Source organism: Hyla sarda, chromosome 2, assembly GCF_029499605.1.
Source record: "Hyla sarda isolate aHylSar1 chromosome 2, aHylSar1.hap1, whole genome shotgun sequence".
NCBI lineage: Eukaryota > Metazoa > Chordata > Amphibia > Anura > Hylidae > Hyla > Hyla sarda.
Genome location: NC_079190.1, coordinates 113,585,501 through 113,610,363, shown reverse-complemented (window position 1 = coordinate 113,610,363; position 24,863 = coordinate 113,585,501). Strand labels below are relative to the sequence as shown.

Here is a 24,863-nt window from a genome sequence, read left to right as displayed (position 1 = left end):
CACTTTTTGGGGTAAAATAGGAAAAATGGGACAATTTACGTTTTTATTGGGGGAGGTCGTTTTTCAAATTTTTTTTTTTTACACTCTTTTAGTCCCCATAGGGGACTATTTATAGCAACCATTCGATTGCTAATGCTGTTCAGTGCTATGTATAGGACACAGCACTGATCAGCATTATCGGTCATCTTCTGCTCTGGTCTGCGGGAAGGCAAATCAGAGCAGAAGACTCCCGGAAGGCAGCGGAGCGAGGTGAGGGGACCTCTGTCTGCCGTGCAGGATGATTGGATCGGCGCAGCAGCGCTGCGGGCGATCCGATCATCCTGTTAAGTGACTGCGATACTGCATATGCCGTGATCTGTATTGATCACGGCATCTGAGGGGTTAATGGTGGACATCCGCGGGATCGTGGGTGTCCGCCATTACCGGCGGGTCCCTGGCTGCGATCCACAGCCGGGACCTGCCGCGCATGATGCAGGCATCGCTCCGATGCCTGCGGTTATGCTCAGGACGTAAATGTACGCCCTGGTGCGTTAAGTACCACATCACCAAGACGTACATTTACGTCCTGCGTCGTTAAGGGGTTAAAGGAAATCTGTCAGCTCCATATGATACTTAAAAGGGGTATTCCGAACCCTCCGTGTGTGGCGTGACAGCACATCTCCAATCCCGGAAACACAGAGGTTTCCGAGACTGGAGCAGCAGCGCGGCATAGAATGCGGGTCTGGACAGAGATCGCGGGAGGTCCCAGCAGGGTGGGGGAGGAAGGATTCTTATATGCTACGTCTCAGCCCGGCCTTTATGAGAATTGAGCTTGGAAGAAAAACATGATTTTATAACTTTGCCAGGTATCATTTTTATATCTATCGGCCTATGTCTGCAGGTCTGCGCATGATATAGAGCTGACAGATACTCTTACTAACTAAGGCTGCTTTCACACTATAAAATTAATCCGTTTTAAAGATCCGTTTGATGTTCCGTTATGAAAACCCTGAAAATCGGCCATTAAACGTCCGTTAGAAAATCCCATTATAGTCTATGGGATTTTTACATTATCCGTTTTAATCCGTTATAGTCCGTTATTAATAACGGACGTTATTTTGTGACAGAAGAATGAACGGAAGAAATAGTGCATGTACTATTTCTTCCATTACTATCTTCCGTCACAAAATAACGTCCGTTATTAATAACGGACTATAACGGATTAAAACGGATAATGTAAAAATCCCATAGACTATAATGGGATTTTCTAACGGACGTTTAATGGCCGATTTTCAGGGTTTTCATAACGGAACATCAAACGGATCTTTAAAACGGATGAATTTTATAGTGTGAAAGCAGCATAACATACTAACATAGCCCGGAAAAAAAAAACTGAAATCTATGTAATACCACAGAAAATTCCGATCTCCAATTGACAAAAGATACACACTGATATATTGTATTCATCTATTCAACGACTTAGTACCTCTTAGCTATACAAAAATTTAAAGGAGTGTCTATAGAACATTTTTTTTTGCCACATGCATACTGGGATCTTTCGTTTTTCACTGGTTATTGACCTGGAATATAGTCAATTGGTAATTGTTGGTATTTGTTCACATGGACATTTTCAGTGGTATTACAGATTTCACATATACACGTATGTATATATATATATATATATATATATATATATATATATATATATATTGATTTGCTAGCGTCCCCAGGTATGTCTTATTTATGTCCTGTGTATTCTCAGTGTAAGAAAACGTAACATGAACACAATAACACAGGGGGAGATTTATCAAAACCTGTGCAGAGGAAAACTTGCCCAGTTGCCCATGGCAACCAATCAGCTTGCTTCTTTCAATTTTAAGAAGGCCTGTGAAAAATGAAAGTAGCGATCTGATTGGTTGCTATTAGCAACTGGACAAGTTTTCCTCTGCACAGATTTTGATAAATCTCCCCTATGGGCCGTAAATCTGGCTAAAACATGTCAATACGGGCGTAAAATCCCAGTGGTAACCGCTCCATAACATCATGCGGTTGCTTAGCAACAACCAATCTACTCATCCTAATACAATCCAAACAGGAATCACAGTACGGCTAGATTAACACCATTTTTGTGTCTCTGTTTCACGGTTTCCGTTAGGGCCAGTTCACACTGGGAATTTTCACCTGCTTTGCAGCAGCCTCCCATTGCCGTCAATGGGATACAGCAACGGAACTTCTGCTGCTGAATTTCCTCCGAAAGAATGAACATTTTCAAGAAAGGCAGCGTGGAGGTCAACGTGGCGGGGACCTGAGGCACTAAATCTTTGCCCAGAATTTGTGAAGGTACCCTGAAGGCTTATTCACACTACATATATTCTTTGGGATTCTGCTGCCGCATTTCTGCGGTGGACGTTCTGCTATGGAATCAGACTCCACCGGAAGAATTAAAATGTATTGCCGTCTATGGATATGGAGAATTTCGAAGCAGTCCTGGCACCACCTGGTTCAGTTGGCGCCTGCTACAGATGGAATGTCTGGCGGAGATTTCCTAGTGTGAGTGGGCGCTTACAGCCCCTTTGTTTGTGCTGTATACAAAAATGTAGTAAACTATGCTATTGTGTATGCAAAAAAAAAAAGGATACATTACAATCTTTTTTTAAGCAATATGCGAGTCAATAGGAAACAGATTTTACTGTATGCACATGGCACACTGCAGCATCTGTATTTTAGCTTTTTGTGCACCCCAATAGAAATATTTACTGACGCGCTATGCATAGAAAACAGGATGAATAATAAAAACTATATAATAAGATTATGGAAGTTGACAGCCATGGCCGCTCACCGGACAGGAATCTGTAAGCAGGCCAGATCGCCATCATGTGATACTGTCTGCAAAATCTTCATAGAGCTGAGTTTCCCAGCCAGTGTGCCTCCAGCTGTTGCAAAACTACAACTCCCAGCATGCCCGGACAGCCGTTGGCTGTCCGGGCATGCTGGGAGTTGTAGTTTTGCAACAGCTGGAGGCACACTGGCTGGGAAACACTGCTATAGAGTAATAATGGGTGTTTCTGTACGTCTCTAAACCAGCATTTACCCCTTAAAGGGGTAGTCCAGTGGTGAAAAACGTATCCCCTATCCTAAGGTTAGGGGATAAGTTTGAGATCGCGGGGGGTCCGATCGCTGGGGCCCCCTGCGATCTCTCTGTACGGTGCCCCAGCTCTCCGGCCAGATAGCGGGTGTCGACCACCGCACGAAGTGGCGGCCGACACGCCCCCTCAATATATCGCTACAGGAGATCGCGGGGTGCCACAGCGGTCGGACCCACCACGATCTGCAACTTATCCCCTATCCCTGGACTACTCCTTTAAAAGGACCAAGGGCGTACATGTACACCATGAGTTCGCTCTCTTTCTATAATGCTGGGTCACGCCTAGAGGGGGCTATAACACTGCATAAAAAGTAACTCCCCCCCATTTAAAAAAAAAATAAATGAAACTATGTAAATGAAAATAAACATATGTGGTATCGCCGGATGTGGAAATGTCCGAACTGTAAAAATATATTGTTAGTTAAACCGAACGGTCAATGGCGTAGGCGCTAAAAAAAAAAAAAAAAAAATCCAAGATAGTCCAAAGTAGCATATTTTTGGTCACTTTTTATACCATATAAAATAAAATAAATAAAAAATAAGCATTTTAACCATATGGACCTACTGAATAAAGAGAAGGTATCATTTTTACCCAAAAATTTAACTGCTTAGAAACTGAAGCCCCAAATTTATTTTTTAAGTTTCTCCGTCGATTTTTGGGTAAAATGACTGATGTCATTACAAAGTAGAATTGGTGGCGCCAAAAATAAGCCATCATATGGATTTTTAGGTGCAAAATCAGAAAAAAAGTTCGGTCCTTAAGGGGTTAATATACATATATGCAATGCCAGCTTTTATGGGCAAGCTCATCATTATATATATATATATATATATATATATATATATATATATATATATATATATATATATATATATATATATATGTCCACATTGAGACTACAAGGTCACCCCCACTATAGGATCATGGTGATCACTGTTCTCTATTACCATGATGAGTATTGGGCAGCCACATCACCTGCACACTACTGTTCACACATACATAGGCAGCATGTCACCGATCCCTCTACTATCCCATCATGTCATGTACCGGCAGCCCCTCCTATACCAGCCCGCTCCATCCACACACTGCCGAATCCCCTCACCATCTCCATGTCGTCCATGATGCTCCGTCACCAGCTCTACACCCACACGTCTCCCACAGCATATGCCCAGAACACCGCTCTCTTACCTTCCGCCATGGATACCATCAGTCACTTCTCCCCACTCTCCGCCAAGGCAGCCAATCAATCACCACTCGCCTAACATCCCGCCAATCAGCGCCGTCCATTAGGATGGACATACGGGGCAGCCAATCCGAATCGCTGTATTGTCCGGAGAGGCGGGAATAAAGACATGCTAACTTTTCCTTTACGTATTCTAGAGGGAAATACCATGTAATCTTAGTTGTCTCCGCTAACGAGGCCATTTTGTCAGCGTTCTGCCATTACTTTAGGCTACGCTTGAGCTACAAGAAAATGGAGGAGACGGCACGTGAACCGGCTGTGCATTGGAGACATTTAGTAAAAAGTAAGAGAAAATATTCCCCACTTGTTAGGGAGAGGTTGGACTTTTAGCTTGGTGATGTGGGCTTTACTATCGCACTTGGGTATTACGTGTAGCGAGTGACTCAGGGCTGCAGTGATTCAGAGCGGCAGAACGTGGCGTCACTCCTGCACTGTCAATAGGTGTAAATACAAACAGTATTATTCTGTCTTTCATTTTCCATTGTTTTGTGATTACATATCTCAGTTTTCCCCAACCAGGGGGCCCCCAGCTGTTGCAAAACTACAACTCCTAGCATGCCCGGAGAGCCAAAGTGAAAGGATAATTTAATTTAAAATTTTTCCCATACTATATGGCAGTGGTCTTCAACCTGCGGACCTCCAGCTGTTGCAAAACTACAACTCCCAGCATGCCCGGACAGCCAAAGTGAAAGGATAATTTAATTTAATAAAAAAAGAGGGTGTGACACACGTTTTAAATGCAGCTTAGATTTTTCTTTATGTATATATTCAGCAGATATACAATTTTCCAGAATATTTACCCATGTGCACAAATAAATCAGCAGTGTCCAGCGGGAGACATGTTTCAGCTCATCAGGTTTTCTTTAGTTATATAACCTGTATACGGCCATCTCCTACACCAGCAGGTGAGTAAGTCCACGCAACGTTTGGAAGGAAACACCTTCTTTGTCCAGCATGATGTGAAAAACGCCCATCACCAAATTAAATACGTTTACATTCTCGCGAGATCTTAGTTCTACAGCGGAAATATAAAAGTTACAAACACGTATCAAAAGGTATCAAAAGAAGTTAAAATCACAACAGTACAGTTATAGTATACGCTTGGTTATAAAAATACATTGAAATTGCAGATCTCATTAATCCCGTCCGGTTTTAAAGTGCCCAGTTTTTGTATCCAGCGCACCTCGTTCCTCAGTAATTTCATTTTTATCTGTTCTTTATTCTCACCCTCTATGTTTTCAAGTACCTGCCATCTAAGTTCGTTAACATTGTGTCTATATTCTGAGAAATGTCGGGCTAGACTGGTTTCAAATTTGTCTTTATTTGCCGCACTGTCTTCGCTCTTGTTCACATTATCCTGTTCTTTTCTGTACGTTCTAATTGAGCTCTTATGTTCATTTATTCTCTGTTTAATGCTTCTTGTGGTTTGGCCAACATAGCCCTTCCCACATGGGCATTTGAGAAAATAGATCACCTGTGTGCTATTGCATGAATGCCAACCCTTGATCGGGATACTAGTCCCTTTCATGGGATGTACAACGATGTCTCCTTTTATAATCGCATTGCAGTTTTGGCATGACAGGTAGGCAAATGTGCCTGACTGTCTAGCGTTCAAAAAGGTCTGTTTGCTGACCTGTTTCTTTTTGATATCCGCTCTCACTAAGTGATTGGCTAGTGACTTATTCTTCCGATATGTAAACCTTGGACGACTGCGAAACAGACGGGCGATTTTATCGTCCGCTGTTAGCAGTCCCCAATATTTACATATGGTTTGTTTTATTAGTTTAGAATGGCAGTCATATATAGAAAGAAAAGCTTTTTCATTATCACCTTTTAAATCCTTCTTTTTATTTTAATTTTTCATCCTAAGATCTTCTCTCTGTATTTGATCGACTTCTTTCGCTATCTCTTCCATTTCTTTCTGATCATATCCTCGCTGTATGAACTTTTTAATCATAATCTCTTTATTTCTCTGAAATTCATCATCTTTACTGCAAATCCTCTTAGTTCTGATTAGTTGTCCCTTCGGTATTCCTTTGAACACCTGCGGGGCATGACCACTATTACGATGTAACAAGTTATTACGATCACTATCCTTTACATACAGTGTCGTATCCAATCCACCCTCTTAATTTTTGACTACCTTCACATCTAGATAGCTAATCTCCCTGTCATTAACGTCCAACGAGAACTCAATGAGGGGGTGACATCCATTCAAGTATTCCACATATGTCTGAAGCTGAGACTGTGGGCCCGCCCAGAGGACGAAAACATCATCCACATAGCGGACCCACAGCCTCAGCTTCTCACTCAGTTCATGTCCAGCAACAAACTTGCTCTCAAATTTGCACATGAAAATATTTGCAAGACTTGGTGCGACAGGGGACCCCATCGAGGTCCCCTTTTCCTGGAGGAAAAACTCCTCACCAAATCGAAAATAGTTCTTAAGCAACACGGTTTCAAGTAAATCCATCAAAAATGCAATTTTCCCATTGGACAAACTACTGTCCATAATCAGATGTTCCTTAATAGCAAATATTCCCTCCTGAGTGGGAATATTTGTATAAAGACTTTTGATATGGAGCGTACATAACAGTACATCTTGTAACCCAGTCAGTCCAGCAATGCGGTCCAAGAATTGATTTGTATCCCTAAGGCAGTTAGGAAGGGCAGCTACTATTTTTTGTAGGTGCCCATCTATATAGGTTGCCAAAGGACTAAGAATGGAGTTCACCCCCGAGACAATAGGACGTCCCGGGGGTTTCTCCATATTCTTATGTACCTTTGGCAACAAATATAGGACTGGGGTTCTAGGATTTTCATTAATCAATGCGTTTTTCTCCTGTAAACTGATTACACCATTTAAGCAAGCTTCCTCAAGCATTGTATCAATTTCCTTTTTAAACTCCATGTTGGATCCCCTTCCAACTTTCTATAGCCTTTAGAATCACATAATTGGCCATGTGCTTCCTCCATATACATATTCTTATCGAGCACTACCGTTGCGCCCCCTTTGTTCGCTTTTTTTTATAACAATTCTATCATCCATTTTTAATTGTTTTAAAGCTTTTTTCTCCTCTACATTCAGATTCGGTTTCCCATGGTCTTTAACCTTATCCCATTTTTCTAATACCTCCTTAAGAGCGAAGACAGTGCGGCAAATACAGACAAATTTGAAACCAGTCTAGCCCGACATTTCTCAGAATATAGACACAATGTTAACGAACTTAGATGGCAGGTACTTGAAAACATAGAGGGTGAGAATAAAGAACAGATAAAAATGAAATTACTGAGGAACGAGGTGCGCTGGATACAAAAACTGGGCACTTTAAAACCGGACGGGATTAATGAGATCTGCAATTTCAATGTATTTTTATTACCAAGCGTATACTATAACTGTACTGTTGTGTTTTTATGTGATTTTAACTTCTTTTGATACCTTTTGATACGTGTTTGTAACTTTTATATTTCCGCTGTAGAACTAAGATCTCGCGAGAATGTAAACGTATTTAATTTGGTGATGGGCGTTTTTCACATCATGCTGGACAAAGAAGGTGTTTCCTTCGAAACGTTGCGTGGACTTACTCACCTGTTGGTGTAGGAAATGGCCGTATACAGATTATATAACTAAAGAAAACCTGATGAGCTGAAACATGTCTCCCGCTGGACACTGCTGATTTATTTGTGCACATGGGTAAATATTCTGGAAAATTGTATATCTGCTGAATATATACATAAAGAAAAATCTAAGCTGCATTTAAAACGTGTGTCACACCCTCTTTTTTATTGAATGCATTGTTTCTGAGTACAGAGCACTCAGGTGACCACGTGTACCCTATGCACAGTGAGCCCCCATATCTATGATTGTAAGACTAGGATAATTTAATTTAACAATTTTTCCTTTACTATATGGCAGTGGTCTTCAACCTGCGGACCTCCAGATGTTGCAAAACTACAACTCCCAGCATGCCCGGACAGCCAACGGCTGTCCGGGCATGCTGGGAGTTGTAGTTTTGCAACATCTGGAGGTCCGCAGGTTGCATACCACTGCTATATGGATTCTCAGATTTTTAAGTCATCTTTAATGCAGTCCCTATGGTGTCATCCCACAGTCTGGTATTTTACAGTATGTTTTTTTTTTTATACATATTTTTATTCCGGTCATTAAGGAAACTTATTCGTCATGTTTATTAGCGGCTCTCCCATGCAGGGGTCGAGGGGGCTCGGCCATCAGTATGATAGGGGGCTCCTGCTGTTATTACCAAGGGCGGAGAAACCACAGCTCCAGGTAGATTAACCCTTGTCAGTCATTAAAGGGGTACTCCGGTGGTAAACAATTTTTTTAAATCAATTGGTGCCAGAAAGTTAAACAGATTTGTTAATTACTTCTATTTAAAAATCTTAATCCTTCCAGTACTTATCAGCTGCTGTATGGTCCACAGGAAGTTCTTTTCTTTTTGAATTTCCTTTTTGTCTGACCACAGTGCTGTCTACTGACACCTCTGTCCATGTCAGGAACTGTCCAGAGTAGGAGCAAATCCCCATAGCAAACCTCTCCTGCTCTGGACAGTTCCTGACATGGACAGAGGTGTCAACAGAGAGCACTGTGGTCAGACAGAAAAGAAATTCAAAAAGAAAAGAACTTCCTCTGTAGCATACAGAAGCTGATAAGTACTGGAAGGATTAAATGTAAAAAAAAGTAAAAGTAATTTACAAATCTGTATAATTTTCTGGCACCAGTTGATTTAAAAAAATGTTTTCCACCGAATTACCCATTTATTTTGTTAACTCATGACCGCGGCATGTGAAGAGTGCCGCAGCAGCCTTGGCGATCCCCGACTCGTTCATCCCATTTCCATGCCCTCAAGCTTGGCAGGGCTGTCTATCTGTCAATGTTATGCTGACTGGCTGAATACATTGCTCTATGTACTAGTACTTATACCAGCTATCTGATTATTTCTGCCAGTCCCCTTGTGGGACTAGTAAAAAGTTAAAAAAAATTAATTAAAAAAAGTTAAAAAAATAAGTAAACAAAAAAATAAAGAAAGATACACATATTTGGTAATTGCCATGACTGCAGTATTTTGATAATCTGCCTTCCTAATACGGAAAATAAAATGATCAAAATGGTTCCAATAAGGACTACATATTTTCCCATAAAAAAATGAGCACCATCAGGCAAAAAATAAAAAAGTTAGGGATCTTGTCTTGGGGAAGGCGAATGAAAAAACTAAAAAAAATTGCTAGGGCACTAAGGCCTCAAAGGCATGCCAGGGGAAGGGGTTATGACTTTGCAGCTTCACAATTCAGTAAAATACAAATATATCTGTAAACAGTTCTAACTTAAATAAGTGCTTTGTGCAAACTGGTGAACATTAGAGACAAAAGAAAATCTAATTCAAACTTGGCAAGCACATGGAGGGCTGTGCGGCCCCCAAAGAAATGCCACCCCACACCATTACTGACCCAATGCCAAACCGGTCATGCTGGAAGATGTTGACGGCATCTCCAGACTCTGTCACGTCTCTCACATTAGCTCAGTGTGAACCTGCTTTCATCTGTGAAGAGCACAGGGTGTTCTTTGCCAATCTTGATGTTCTCTAGCAAATGCCAAACGTCCTGCACGGTGTTGGGATGTAAGCACAACCCCCACCTGTGGACGTCGGGCCATCATACCACCCTTGACACGTGCACATTTGTGGCCTGCTGGAGGTCATTTTGCATGGCTCTGGCAGTGCTCCTCCTGCTCTTCCTTGCACAAAGGCGGAGGTAGCGGTCCTGCTGCTGGGTTGTTGCGCTCCTACGGCCTCCTCCACGTCCCCTGATATACTGGCCTGTCTCCTGGTACCGCCTCCATGCTCTGGACACTACACTGACAGACACAGCAAATCTTCTTGCCACAGCTCGCATTGATGTGCCATTCTGGATGAGCTGCACTACCTGAGCCACTTGTGTGGGTTGTAGACTCTGTCTCATGCTACGACTAGAGTGAAAGCACTGCCAGCATTCAAAAGTGACCAAAACATCAGTCAGGAAACATGAGAAGTGGTCTGTGGTCACCCCCTGCAGAACCACTTCATTATTGGGGGTGTCTTGCTAATTGCCTATACTTTCAACCTGTTGTCTGTTCCATTTGCACAACAGCATGTGAAATTGATTGTCAATCAGTGTTGCTTCCTGAGTGGACAGTGTGATTTCACAGAAGTGTGATTGACTTGGAGTTACATTGTGTTCTTTAAGTGTTCCCTTTGTTTTTTTTAACAGTGTACAAAGTGGAGTTCTGAAGTGAAATAAAAAAAATGTTTACTAACCCCATATTTATCACATGCCCTGCACCATATAATAAATTAGGTGCATGCACACTCCAACTACACCATCAAAATCTGTGCATAACATCAGTGCACCTACACTTTCTTTGATAAATATCCCCCAGTACATGTGTGCTAGGCTTGACCTCATGGCTTTTACCCAGGCTAAATTGGCAGCAAATGAAAAATGACACTTTTTGACAAATGACAAATTTCTCCCCCTATGTCCTCAGTGGGTGCTGTGTGTCATGGGCATCTTCTATCACTTTAAGAGCAGTGGCTTCTTAGCCGGCGACCATGCCTCCAGGAGAAGGAGTAATAAGAACGATAGAAGCCAGCCTGGCACACCCCTGGGGTAAAGAAGTGGAACAAGAGCTGTACGGATTACCATGGGAGATGGGGGGCTTGTGGGATGAGTACAGAAGATATTGTTACTAGTAGCGACAGGTTGCAGACATACAGATTAGTGGCATCTCTCTATGGTGTACAAATTACCAGGGAGGGGGATAGTTTTTGGGTGATAGCGGGCCATACAATGAGCCATGGGTGGCAGTTGAGCAACACTGCCTCCCCTGTCTACCCTGATGAAGTGCTGCTCAATGCTTGGGCCTTGTTGGCTTAGTGGTAGATATGCTGCTGCCTTGGTCTCCTTGGAATGCTAATTGTTGGGATGTGAAAATGACAGAGATTTACGGTAATAGTAATACACATTTCTACATTAATACAAAGACTGGCCATATGGACAACTTATAAAGAATATTTGGATAAACATCACATTCTGATGTCACAGCTTGGCGATTATAAAGACATAAGTGACAGTACATAGATGCTGTTCATCTCTATTGAGGTTCATAGGATACACAATATACGTGTAAGTGATTTAATGATTTATATATGGTATGTAATTAGTACTTCTCAGGCAAAAGTTAGTGGGGGATGTTCTTACAACAATTTAGGCTGCGCTTAAAGCTTCAGGGCTCGTGGTTATGTAACTACATAGGATATCATAGAAGAAGAGAACAAGATCTGCCCCATGGCTCTGTTTATTTAAAGTGAGATTACTCACTGCCACTTCCCTATACAGATAACCCATTCCTGGACGTCCTACGGCAGCACAGAATGGGTTAAGTTCGTCCTCCCGAACTTGTCAGAAGAGGTAATTAGCATAAAAAAAATTAAACAAATTAGCGTAATTAGCCTAATTAACAGACCCCTCCCGCTAGGTATAAATGGACAAACCCACACACAGGCCATAGAGTTTTTATTCTTCTGAACTCAGAAGGGGTATTTTAGGTGGAGGGGGTTTTTATATCCCTCCTTTCTTTATATATACTATTTTTTATTTTTTACAGGTTTTTGCCTGAAGGTATGCAGATAAGCTGTGAAGCCCTCTGCTTTTCTCAATACGTTGGGGTATCTGTGAAGGCCCCAACGATTGTGGACTGGGGTGCTGTGAAGTCCCCTTCTCATAGTTGTGTCTCTGGCGCCTATCGGGTACTGTGAAGTACTTAGCTTATCACACGGCGCTTACCCGTTCTTGTTGGTGTGTGCTCCTCCCGACTCGGCGCGGCGCCAGTCTCCAGGGCGCTCGGAGGTCCGCAATCCAGTGGGCATCCCGCGTGCAGTAAGTTGCTATGCGCGGAGACCGGAAGTGAGCTGCGCGTCGCTAGGGGCGGGTGGGACGCCGGCGTTTCCCGCCATGTAGTGCTTATAACCCACTCCTTGGCATCCCTGCTGCCACAGACACTGTGCTTAGGGCAGCGGGGCTCTGGAGATTTAAAGTAAGCATTTCTTTTTCTGGGTGTACATGGATAACTGTGAAGTGTCCTGCACTATCAATATGAATATAGTAGTTTGATTATTGAGCATACTGTGAAGCTGCAATTATTATTAAGGTTACTGTGAAGTACCTTCCCATATAATTACTATCAATACTATCTTGGTTATTCATGCTGTGGTCTGGTCATACAGTTCAGGATTGCTTTACTATTTGACCCCCCTTTTTTCCTGCAGATGTCGGACGAGGCACCTAGGGGCAAAACATCCAGCAAGGCAAAGCACAGGCTGTGTGAATCGTGTTCCCAGCCTCTGGGGGATGATGCAGAAGGAGATGTGTGCGGCAGATGTTCACGGCAGCACCCAGTGGAAGATGATAGGTTTGGAGACGAGGCCTCCACTTTCTTTGAATGGTTTAAAAAAACACATATCCACTATACTGCCGGGAGAGAGTCCCTCAGTAAAAAGGCGTAAGATACAACACGGAGCAGTCTCTCCTTCTGACTCGGAGGCATCTGTAGAGTCACAAGACTCTCCGGAAGATTACTATATCTTTCACAAGGATGACATGCATTCCCTGATAAAGTAAGGATAGAGTGTTACCCTCTCATCCTGCCGTTAGCAAGTGGTTCATAGCCAACTGGGATAAGCCGGAGAAAAGAGTGGATGTTGGATCCCGTTTCAAGTCTGTATACAAGCTTTCATCCGAGGCTACCTCCTCATGGTTCAATCCGCCTAAAGTGGATTTGCCTGTAGCCAAGCTAGGCAAGAAGTCGTTCTTTCCTTACGAGGAAACTTCTGTTCTAGCTAATCCTATGGATAGAAAAGCAGAGTTTTTGTCTACAAAAGCTTTTTCTACTGCAGCAGCAGTATCCAAGGTGGCGATGTCTTCTGTTCCGGTGGCCAGAGCGCTCTGAATATGGATAAGTCAATTATCCAGAGATCTTAACCCCTTAAGGACGCAGGACATAAATGTACGTCCTGGTGAGGTGGTACTTAACGCACCAGGACGTACATTTACGTCCTAAGCATAACCGCGGGCATCGGAGCGATGCCCGTGTCATGTGCGGCTGATCCCGGCTGCTGATCGCAGCCAGGGACCCGCCGGCAATGGCCGACGCCCGCGATCTCGCGGGCGTCCGCCATTAACCCCTCAGGTGCCGGGATCAATACAGATCCCGGCATCTGCGGCAGTTCGCGATTTAAATGAACGATCGGATCACCCACAGCGCTGCTGCGGGGATCCGATCATTCATAACGCCGCACGGAGATCCCCTCACCTTCCTCCGTGCGGCTCCCGGCGTCTCCTGCTCTGGTCTGTGATCGAGCAGACCAGAGCAGGAGATGACCGATAATACTGATCTGTTCTATGTCCTATACATAGAACAGATCAGTATTAGCAATCATGGTATTGCTATGAATAGTCCCCTATGGGGACTATTCAAGTGTAAAAAAAAATGTAAAAAAATGTAAAAGTAAAAAAAAAGTGAAAAATCCCCTCCCCCAATAAAAAAGTAAAACGTCCGTTTTTTCCTATTTTACCCCCAAAAAGCGTAAAAAACATTTTTATAGACATATTTGGTATCGCCGCGTGCGTAAATGTCCGAACTATTAAAATAAAATGTTAATGATCCCGTACGGTGAACGGCGTGAACGAAAAAAAAAAAAAAAAAGTCCAAAATTCCTACTTTTTTAATACATTTTATTTAAAAAAAAATTATAAAAAATGTATTAAAAGTTTTTTATATGCAAATGTGGTATCAAAAAAAAGTACAGATCATGGCGCAAAAAATGAGCCCCCATACCGCCACTTATACGGAAAAATAAAAAAGTTAGAGGTCATCAAAATAAAGGGATTATAAACGTACTAATTTGGTTAAAAAGTTCGTGATTTTTTTTAAGCGCAACAATAATATAAAAGTATATAATAATGGGTATAATTTTAATCGTATTGACCCTCAGAATAAAGAACACACGTCATTTTTACCATAAATTGTACGGCGTGAAAACAAAACCTTCCAAAATTAGCAAAATTGCGTTTTTCGTTTTAATTTCCCCACAAAAATAGTGTTTTTTGGTTGCGCCATACATTTTATGATATAATGAGTGATGTCATTACAAAGGACAACTGGTCGCGCAAAAAACAAGCCCTCATACTAGTCTGTGGATGAAAATATAAAAGAGTTATGATTTTTAGAAGGCGAGGAGGAAAAAATGAAAACGTAAAAATTAAATTGTCTGAGTCCTTAAGGCCAAAATGGGCTGAGTCCTTAAGGGGTTAATGATGGAGTCCCTAGGGATGACATCATCAGGAAAATTCCTGTCATGAAGTCTGCGGCAGAATTCCTGTGCGATGCTCCACTGGACACGCTGCGTCTGTCAGCCCAGAATATGGCTGAATCAAACTCTATAAAGGAGAGCGCTTTGGATCAAGCAATGGGGAAAGGGGGACGTAGCAGCTAAGAATAACCTCTGCTCCTAACCTTTTTCCCCAGAATCTCTCTTTGGGCCAAGCCTAAAGAGTATCCTCAAAGATATGAATGATGACAACGATGCCTTCCCAGGAACATCCAAAAGGGAAGCATCTAAAGGCTGTCCAAAATGGAGGAGGTCTCCCAAGTTCCAAAGGAGAAGGTTTGGTAGGCAGAAGAGAGGTGCAAACTCTAGCTCTGCCTCTAAGAGCAAACCTCCAGAGAAAAGGAAGGACTTATGATGCCATCTTAGCGTCCCCCAAGGTTGGAGGAAAGTTAGAAATTTTTTTTCAAGTGTGGACTCGGACGACAGAAGACAAGTGGGTTCTTTCAGTAATTCAGAAAGGCTACAAGCTCGAGCTTCTTTACCCCCCTCTGGGAAGGTTTCTTCTCAACACAAAGCAGGACCATAATGTGATTTCTCCGGTCAGGAATTTTCTGGAGAAGAATGCAGTGGAATGGGTACCATATCAGGAGCAATTCACCGGGATTTACTCAAGAATTTTCGCAGTACCGAAGTCCAGCGGGAAGTGGAGATTAGTTGTGGATCTCACTTACCTGAACAGGTTCATGATCAAGAAGCACTTCAAAATGGAAACTATCAGATCAGTGCTCCTTTTGGTGAACCAGGGAGACTTCATGGTGACTCTGGATTTGTCGGACGCCTATCTACATGTTCCCATCCATCCGGCATACAGGAAATTTCTCAGGTTCGCATTAATGGTAGAAGACACAACAAGGCATCTATAGTTCAAGTGTCTTCCCTTCGGACTGAGTTCAGCGCCGAGGGTGTTTACGAAGCTAGTGGTGGTTCTTTCGGCGGCATTAAGCCTCCAAGGAACTCACTATAGTACCATACATGGACGACTGGTGGGTGAGAGCAGGGTCCAGCCTAGATTTGTTCCATCACATGAAGGAAACGATTCATTTTCTCCAGGATCATGGCATCTTAGTCAACCTGGAAAAATCTCTGTTGATTCCATCATAGCGGATTCTTTTTTAGGGTTCATAGTAGATTCCCTAGTGATGAAAATCTCCATTTCCTGGGACAGGGAAATGAAGCTGAGGAATCAGATAAAATTCCTAATAAATTCCAAGAAGGTGTCTATTCGTCAAGCCATGAGGGTCCTGGGCAACCTTACATCAACGATAGATGTGGTCCCCTAGGCGAAGGCCCATATTCGCAGTCTGCAGACAAGGGTTCTCTCATGCTGGAACAGATGAAAGACAGATTTGGAAAGCTGTGTCTGGATTCCTACAAATCTCAGCAGGGAACTTTGTTGGTGGCTCATGCGGAACAGGTTGTCTCAAGGAAGATCGTTACTACCATCGTAGCAAATGGTCATCACGACCGATGCTTCAGCTCGTGGATGGGGAGCCTGCATTGGCCATCGCTGGACCCAAGGGCTTTGGTCCCAGGAAGAAGAATCTCTGTCCTCGAACATGAAGGAGCTGCGAGTGGTACGTCTAGCCCCGCTTCACTTCACTCCTCTTTTGCTTCACCAGGATGTCCTAGTCAGATCAGACAATCTGCCCACAGTTTTCTATCTGAACAAACAGGGGGGAACCAGGTCTCAATCCCTGATGTCCGAGTGTGCCAAGATCTTCAGATGGGAGGAATTCAGCGTCAAGAGTCTTGTGGCAGTGCACTTACAAGGTATCCTGAATGTCAAGGCGGATCTTCTCAGTCGTAAATCCCTTCATCCAGGCGAATGGGAGTTGAGCATGGAGATCTTCAACCAATTGAAAAAACGGTTCGGTACCCCGGAGATAGATGTATTCGCAACAAGGAGGAATGCCAAGCTGCAGAAGTTCTGCTCTCTCTCTTGTCTGGACCACCCATATCATCTGGACGGTCTGTCATTGTCCTGGGAGGGGAGGATTCTGTATCTGTTTCCACCTCCTGCTCTAATCCAGAGGACCCTGCTGAAGGTCAAGAAGGAGAACCCTCGAGCGATCCTGATCCTCCCTTATTGGCCCAGGAGGGCTTGGTTCTCCCTAGCCATGGAAATATCTCACAATCGTTTCTGGCATCTGCCCAAGACAGAGGATCTTCTAACCCAGCAGGGGATTTGCCATCACCATCTCAACTCCCTGCATCTGACTGCTTGGGAGGTGAATTGAACCTGCTGAGGTCCAAAGGGCTATCTAGTGAAGTCTTATCTACTTTGGATAAATCAAGCAAGAAGGAAACAAGAAAGTGTTACTCCAGGGTATCTAAGTTTCCTAGAGATGATCCTTCAGTTATTGATGTGCTGAACTTTCTGCAGCTGGGCCTCAGTAAGGGTCTCAAGCAGTCCACTCTGTTAGTTCAATTTGCTGCTATCATTTTTTTTCTAGCAGGAAGATTTACAAGAGACCCGTTGGTCAAAAGATTCTTTAAAGGGGTGAATAATATTTGCCCGAGAGTCAGCAAGCCTATACCATCTTGGGATCTTTTCAGAGTCTTGAGGTGCCTCACATCAGACCCTTTTGAACCCATTCAATCCATTGATATAACATTTCTCACGTGGAAAGCTTGTTTTTTAGTGGCTATCGCTTCAGCGCGCAGGGTCAGTGAGATACAGGCACTCTCTTGCTGTGAGCCATATCTAAGAGATCTTGGGGATGCCTTAGTACTTCGTACTCTTCCTGGGTTTATCCCGAAAGTCCATTCTGTGCATAACCTTCAACAGGAAATTATACTACCAGCTCTGGCTGAACATCAAGAGATCTCGGAGTTAGATGTCAGACGTGCAGTGTTGGAATATATTGCTAGGACGGCATCATTCAGGTGTTCGGAACACTTGTTTTTACAGTTCGGAGCCAAATCTAAAGGCTCCAAGGCAGCCAAATCCACTATTGCCAACTGGATTAAGAAGACTATCAGTTTGTCATTCCAAAAAGAAGGCCTGGAGCCCCCAAGGGATCTAAAAGCCCATTCTACTATGGCAACCTTGGCATCTTGGGCTGAAGCTTCTCAAGTATCACTTCAAGAGATCTGTAGAGCGGCTATGTTGGCAACGCCAACCACATTCATTCAACACTACCGTCTGGACGTCTCCAGTAGCTCAGCCCTAGGCAAGGCAGTGTTGGAAGAAGCCTTTAAGAAGTAATGCCCTCCCTTTATTATTTTCTGCTACTTAAGTCCCATTCTGTGCTGCCAAATTTTGCTTACCTGAAAATTTCAATTCCTGGAGTCCGTAGGCAACACAGGGATCCCACCCTAATTAAATATTGCTTTATAACTACTCTATGGCCTGTGTGGGTTTGTCCATTTATACCTAGCAGGAGGGGTCTGTAAATTAGGCTAATTACGCTAATTTGTTTAATTTTTTTATGCTAATTACCTCTTCTGACAAGTTCGGGAGGATGAACTTAACCCATTCTGTGCTGCCTACGGACTCCATGAATTGAAATTTTCAGGTAAGCAAAATTTTATTCATTCTTAAAAAAAAAAGAAAATCCTTTTAGGCTATATTTAATGCTATGTATAATAAAAAAAATGTATACCACACAGTATGCATTTTTTGTACTGAAAACATCAAATGTATGTCAAAAGCAAACTTTTGTAACATTCTGGCATGTGCATTGGTTGAGATTCCCAATGCATGGCTGAACCATACACTACTGTCATTTCTATGTACTACAGAAAATTGATGCTTTTATGACCTGTTTCCATTATTGAGCTTTTCTTCATTTATACAGGTGTATAAGTGAGTTTGCCATGCTTGCGGACCAGGTAAATCCAAGAAAGCAGAAGAAATCCCAGCACAGGCTCCTTAAATGCTTTTTAACATTATATTTTAGCATCAGAATATATTACAAACAACGCAAGATGCAAAACTTTAAAAATCATTAAAAGTGTTTTCAAATCAACTGGTGCCAGAAAGCTATACAGAATTGGAGATTTTCCTATCCTCGCTAACATAAAATATAGATTTTATGAAAGACAGGAGGCCTTGCATTATATGCAATTCCTTCTTTACTGCAAATATACTGCAGTGAAATAGTTAAAACATTTTTACAGTACATGAAACAAAAAAACTTGAATGAACATAGGTAGACCCAAAGATGCTGTATGAAATTTTAGCCAATCAGAGTACACCGAAGGTAATAAAGGTGCTAACTGATGAAATTCCTCTTTCTTTACAATAAAACATAATAATTTGTGGATAGTCCCGGAAAAGGACTGGAAACAGTCTATAAAGATGTCTGAAAGACTTCTGTAGACACCATGCTTTAAACTGTAGAGAAGAAGATTCTTTGGCAAAGGAAGGCTGTGGTGAAGAATCGGAAGTTGAAGAACGGAGAATTCACTTGACAAAAGAAGAATACTGTAATGGTTCCATGTTTCACCATATTAATAAGCTGAAAGATAAAATATACGAGAGAATACATGAGGGTGGGTTAATGGGAGGGATAATGCCCGCCTCCTGTCTTTCATAAAATCTGTCACCTAGGATAGGAAAATCTCCAATTTTATATCAAAACAGGAGGCCTTGCATTATATGCAAGTTTAAAGCTCTAAATATTGCATGTAATAATAACACATGACATAATAAAATACATTATAAAAGACACATAGATACATGAGAATCAGGACTGAAATAGAATGACCTAAAAGTAGATTCTGATGACCAGTTTGCGACTTTAAGCAAGTCTAAAAAAGATCCTCTTGATTGTATAAGTTTGGTGGAGACTGCACCCCTGGTAGAGTGCGCACCGAACATAGAAGTATCTATATTTGCTAGAGACATGGATTGTATAATCCATCTAGCTAGAGTCGCAGAAGAGACAGGTAAATGAGGCTTACAGTAGGATATAAGTAGTTGAGAAGAGGATGGAAGTCGAAGAGATTCAGTTCTGGACTCATATGATTGAAGACAAAGAACCACACAGTTTATCATTATGAGGGAAAGATGGGTAAAAGACTTGGTGTAAATTAGTCTTGGTGCATCTATAGACAGAAAGCAAAACTCCCTGAGGAGAATATTGTCTACAAGATATATCCAGAGCTCTGACATCAGATACACGTTTGATGGAAATAAGACAAAGAGCAGTAAGCTTAAAAGATAAAAGTTTAAGTGATAAAAAATTATTATCTTCCCAAGAATTGAATAAATTAAGGAGAAGATTAACATCCCAAGTGGCGGTATATTTCGGCAAAGGAGGACGTTGGAAGCGAATGCCTTTAAGGATATTACATATCATAGAATGTTTACCTACTGGGATGAAATCTATTGGTAAAAAGCAATGGCACAATGAAGATTTAGGATATGATAGGCTTTCCATGAATCAAAAGATGCGGAAAGATAATTTAAGATGTGGGGAATAGGTGCATAAACGGGATCCAGATTCCGTTGACCGCACCATCAGCCAAAAGTTTCCAGGCTGATCGGTAAGCAGTTCTGGTACCCGGAGCCCAGGCTTCAGCAAGGAGGTTTCTAGTTGACTGAGAAATTTCTGAGTCAAAAGAGTTTGACTCGAAATTAGCCAAGCAATCAGCGGAATTTGTTGGGAAAGAATCAGAGGATGGGGATTCCCCAATGGGTCTAGCAATAGGTTCAGATGGTGAGGAAGAATTCTCGGACAGTCTATCAACATCCTGAGAATGTGAGGGAACCAGGATTGGGTCATCCACCATGGAGTGATCAGGACTATAGTTGCTTTCTGGGTGGATACTTGTAGAAGGACTCTGGGGATTAAAGCAAACGGAGGAATGCGTATAGAGTCTTTGTCGGCCAATTTAGAAGAAAAGCATCTACTCCAAGAGCTTCTGGGTCAGGCCGCCAACTGAAGAACAGTGGAAGCTAGTGATTGAGTCGGGAGGAGAAAAAATGTAGGTGAAGAGGTCCCTAGAGAAGATTTATTTCCTGAAATATTAAGGGATCTATTTTCCAATTGTTGGAATCTATGAGGTATGTCGAATTCCAGTCTGCTACCGTATTGGAAAGATCTGGAAGATATTCCGCTTTTAAGGTAATGTCTTAACAACAATGCCAGATATTGATCTTTGGCAATATTGGCAGGAATCTCTGATTTCGTTCCTCCTAAATGATTTATATATTGAACATCAGAAATATTGTTCAAAATGAAGAACACAACAATTCGAGGAATCTTTTACAAAACTCCGTAGAGCAAAGAAGCCCTTCAGGAGTTCTAGACAATTGATTTGTAACTGAGATTCCGAAGGGGACCATTTGCACTCCTGTGGATCGAGCTCCCCAGCCAATCAAACTTGCATCTGATTCCATAATCAGATCTGGATTGGAATGAAAATGTTTTTGCCATTCCATTCTTGAACATGGTGGAGCTTCCAGAGACAGATGAACCTTGTCCGAGTTCAATCTTGTTGCAAACCTTGTCGCAATCCTTCTCTCAGGTGCTTAATCTTCAAGCGTTGAAGAGCCCTGTAGTGCAATGAAGAGCCCTGTAGTGCAAAAATTGCTTGTATAGAGGCTAAAAGGAGGCCTACAATACAAGCTATGGAGCACAATAAAATAAGATCCTTGTTGAGGATGGATCGAATTTCCTTCCTGATGGTCTTCAACTTTTTGAAAGGAAGGCTTAGTAAGGTCGTATGGGTATTGAAATTTCAGTTCTTTGGAGGGAATAAGAATGGACTTGTAGTTGATCAGGGAACCTAAGTTGTTCAAAAGTGAAAGGGTCCAATTCATATGAAGGTAAGCCACATGTTGAGATCTGGCCATAATGAGAATATCGTCTAGATAGATGATTAGACGAACTCCTCGTGAATGAAGAATAGCCACCACTGGTTTCATTAATTTGGTGAAACACCAGGGAGCTGAGGAAAGGCCGATCGGGAGGCAATTGAATTGCCATCCCTTGTTGTTCCAAAGAAATTGTAGAAAAGGCTGGGACAAAGGATGGATAGAGACTGATGAATAAGCATCTTTTAGATCTATCTTTACAAGCCAGTCATCTGGTAGTAATAGATCTTTTAAAAGATGGATGCCTTCCATCTTGAAATGTTGGTAAGGAACAAAGTTGTTCAGAATTTTTAGGTTTATAACAGGTCTGAAGCCCCTGTCCTTCTTTTTTTACTAAAAAGAGTTTGCTGATGAAACCTGCTGAATTTATGGTGACTTGGGAAATAGATAGCGTTTTTGGAACAGAGTTCTGTTATCTCCGAATTCACCAGAATCTGATCTTCCTTGGAAAACTGAATTGGGCGAGGAAGATGTTCCTGAAAGGGAAAGAAAGGAATTATATTTGAAAACCTTTCACAGGTTTGAAAACCTTTCATCTCCCAGTTTTGGAAAAAATTCAGGAGACATCCGCCCACTGGAAGATGGGAAAAATTTTAAGTTGGAAGACTTACCTGCAGGTCTGGAGCGAATGAAGCCTCTCTGCCCTCTCACCCTCCAAGGGCGTCTACGATAGGGGAAGAAGGGAGGGGCCTGGGTGGTGGGTGCAGAATAGGAGGGTCTCTCCAGATGGTAAGATCATTGTTGGGTTCTATACTGGGGGGCTCGGACGGAAAAACGGCCTCGGTATTGGAAAATACTTTTTAAAGTGATGACTGAGCCTTATCCAAGATTGAAAACAACCCTATATATTTTGAGATCTCTTTAATTAAATGATCTCCGAAAAGGAGACCTTCAGTAGGGGAAGTTGGTTCCATAGAGACCTAGTGGGCCAATTGGGGGTCTAATTTCATAAGCATCTCCTTCTTTCGGTGCAGAGAGCCTGATTTGCATTCCCAAATATACACATAGCCCTTTGGGTCCACCCCCTAAGTGTGGGGATGTCAATAGGATTGCCGGAATTAACGGCTTCTTTAGACAAATCTAAAATTTTTCAAATAGGGCCTAAAAGATCTATGAATTTGTCCTGACACAGCTTACAGCTGCGATCTATGCCCTTTTTTGGGTTTTTGCCCGATTTTTGAAGGTATTTTATTAATATTGGGTCTAACTCAGGTGTTTGAGCAGCATTTAAAGATATGGTAGGCCTTGGACATTCAGCCCCTAATTCATTTCGTGCTTTGTTATCCAGACCCTTCTTTATCCAAAAACGTATGAATCTTTCAACTTGAGGATTGGGTGCCCACTCTCCCGATCGGGGATGCTTGATATGGAAGGGGTCAAAAAATGGGACACCGTGGCTATCCAAAATGCCAGACTCCAAAATAGAGGAGTCACCAAAATTTGTATTGCTTCCCTCTGATTCCTTTGTAATGTAGGAGGGGTCATCAAAATCCGAACAATCGGAATTATCATCTGCATCAACATAATAAGAGTCATCTGTATAAATAGTTTGTTTGTGATGGCTATAGGTTTTCTTAACCCGTATATCAATTTGCTAGTATGAAGAAAGCCGTCATTATTATACTGACCTTCATTTGTCATTATTAATATGCCTCTTTTTAGAGAGACTTTTTTTGGGCCCAAACCTGAGACGGATGTGTTTTTTGAGCGACCATCTGAGATACCGTCATAGCGATGGATTTAGCCATAGATTTGTGCATAGTTGTCATAGCACTAATAATTGTGGATTGCACAGATCTAGATACAGACTGGTCTACCAGTTCTTGTATTTGGTCTCCAGATAGCAAAGCACCCTGTGTCTGTTCAGAAGACATATTTGTAATAGATTGTAAAATATATGTATTGTAAAATAACAATTAATTAAATATATAATTGATATATAATTAATATATTATTAAATAAATGGATTATAATAATGAATTATAATAATTTGATATATTATAATAGGGAAGTACCGTATATACTCGAGTATAAGCCGAGTTTTTCAGCACGATTTTTCGTGCTGAAAACACCCCCCTCGGCTTATACTCGAGTGAACTCTCCACCCGCAGTGGTCTTCAACCTGCGGACCTCCAGAGGTTTCAAAACTACAACTCCCAGCAAGCCCGGGCAGCCATCAGCTGTCCGGGCTTGCTGGGAGTTGTAGTTTTGAAACCTCCGGAGGTCCGCAGGTTGAAGACCACTGCGGCCTTCGACATCATCCAGCCCCCTCTCACCCCCTTTAGTTCTGTACAGTACTCGCCTCCGCTCGGCGCTGGTCTGGTGCTGCAGGACTGTCCGGAGAGGAGGTCGTCCGGTGGGATAGTGGTTCCGGGCTGCTATCTTCACCGGGGAGGCCTCGTCTAAGCGCTTCGGGCCCGGCCCCAGAATAGTCACGTTGCCTTGACAACGACGCAGAGGTATGTTCATTGCCAATGTACTTCTGCGTCATCATCCAGGCAACGCCTCAATTCCGGGCCCGAAGCGCGGAGAAGAGGCGCCCCCAGTGAAGATAGCAGCCCGGAACCACTATCCCACCGGACGACCTACTCTCCGGACAGCCCTGCAGCACCGGACCAGCGCCGAGCGGAGGCGAGTACTGTACAGAACTAAAGGGGGTGAGAGGGGGCTGGATGATGTCGAAGGCCGCAGTTGTCTTCAACCTGCGGACCTCCGGAGGTTTCAAAACTACAACTCCCAGCAAGCCCGGACAGCCGATGGCTGCCAGGGCTTGCTGGGAGTTGTAGTTTTGAAACCTCTGGAGGTCCGCAGGTTGAAGACCACTGAGGGCGGATGATGACAAGAGGATGATGAAGGGGGGGTGTGGGATGATGACAAGAGGATGATGAAGGGGGGGTGTGGGATGATGAAGGGGGGTGGAGATGATGACAAGGGGATGATGAAGGGGGGGTGTGTGGGATGATTACAAGGGGATGATGAAGGGGGTGGGGATGATGACAAGGGGATGATGAAGGGGGGTGTGTGGGATGATGACAAGGGGATGATGACAGGTGATGATGATGAGGGTCTGGATGATGACAGGCGGTGATGATGATGATGATGAGGATGTTAATGACGGGTCTGGATGATGACAGGGGGGGATGATGTATTTCCCACCCTAGGCTTATACTCGAGTCAATAACTTTTCCTGGGATTTTGGGTTGAAATTAGGGGTCTCGGCTTATACT

At 42.7% G+C, this 24,863-nt stretch overlaps 1 protein-coding gene across 4 annotated transcripts in view; it reads right to left on the bottom strand.

Moving 5' to 3' along the window:
* SPRYD3 (SPRY domain containing 3) overlaps positions 1-4,431 on the bottom strand; it is a 36,280-nt gene extending 31,849 nt beyond the window's left edge. For 2 of the 4 annotated variants that reach the window (XR_008888472.1, XM_056555319.1), the window contains exon 1: positions 4,314-4,431. The gene's annotated coding sequence lies outside the window, so the exon portion shown is untranslated. The other 2 variants (XM_056555320.1, XM_056555321.1) reach the window with 2 other exon arrangements.
* Between the last annotated feature and the right edge of the window lie 20,432 nt (positions 4,432-24,863).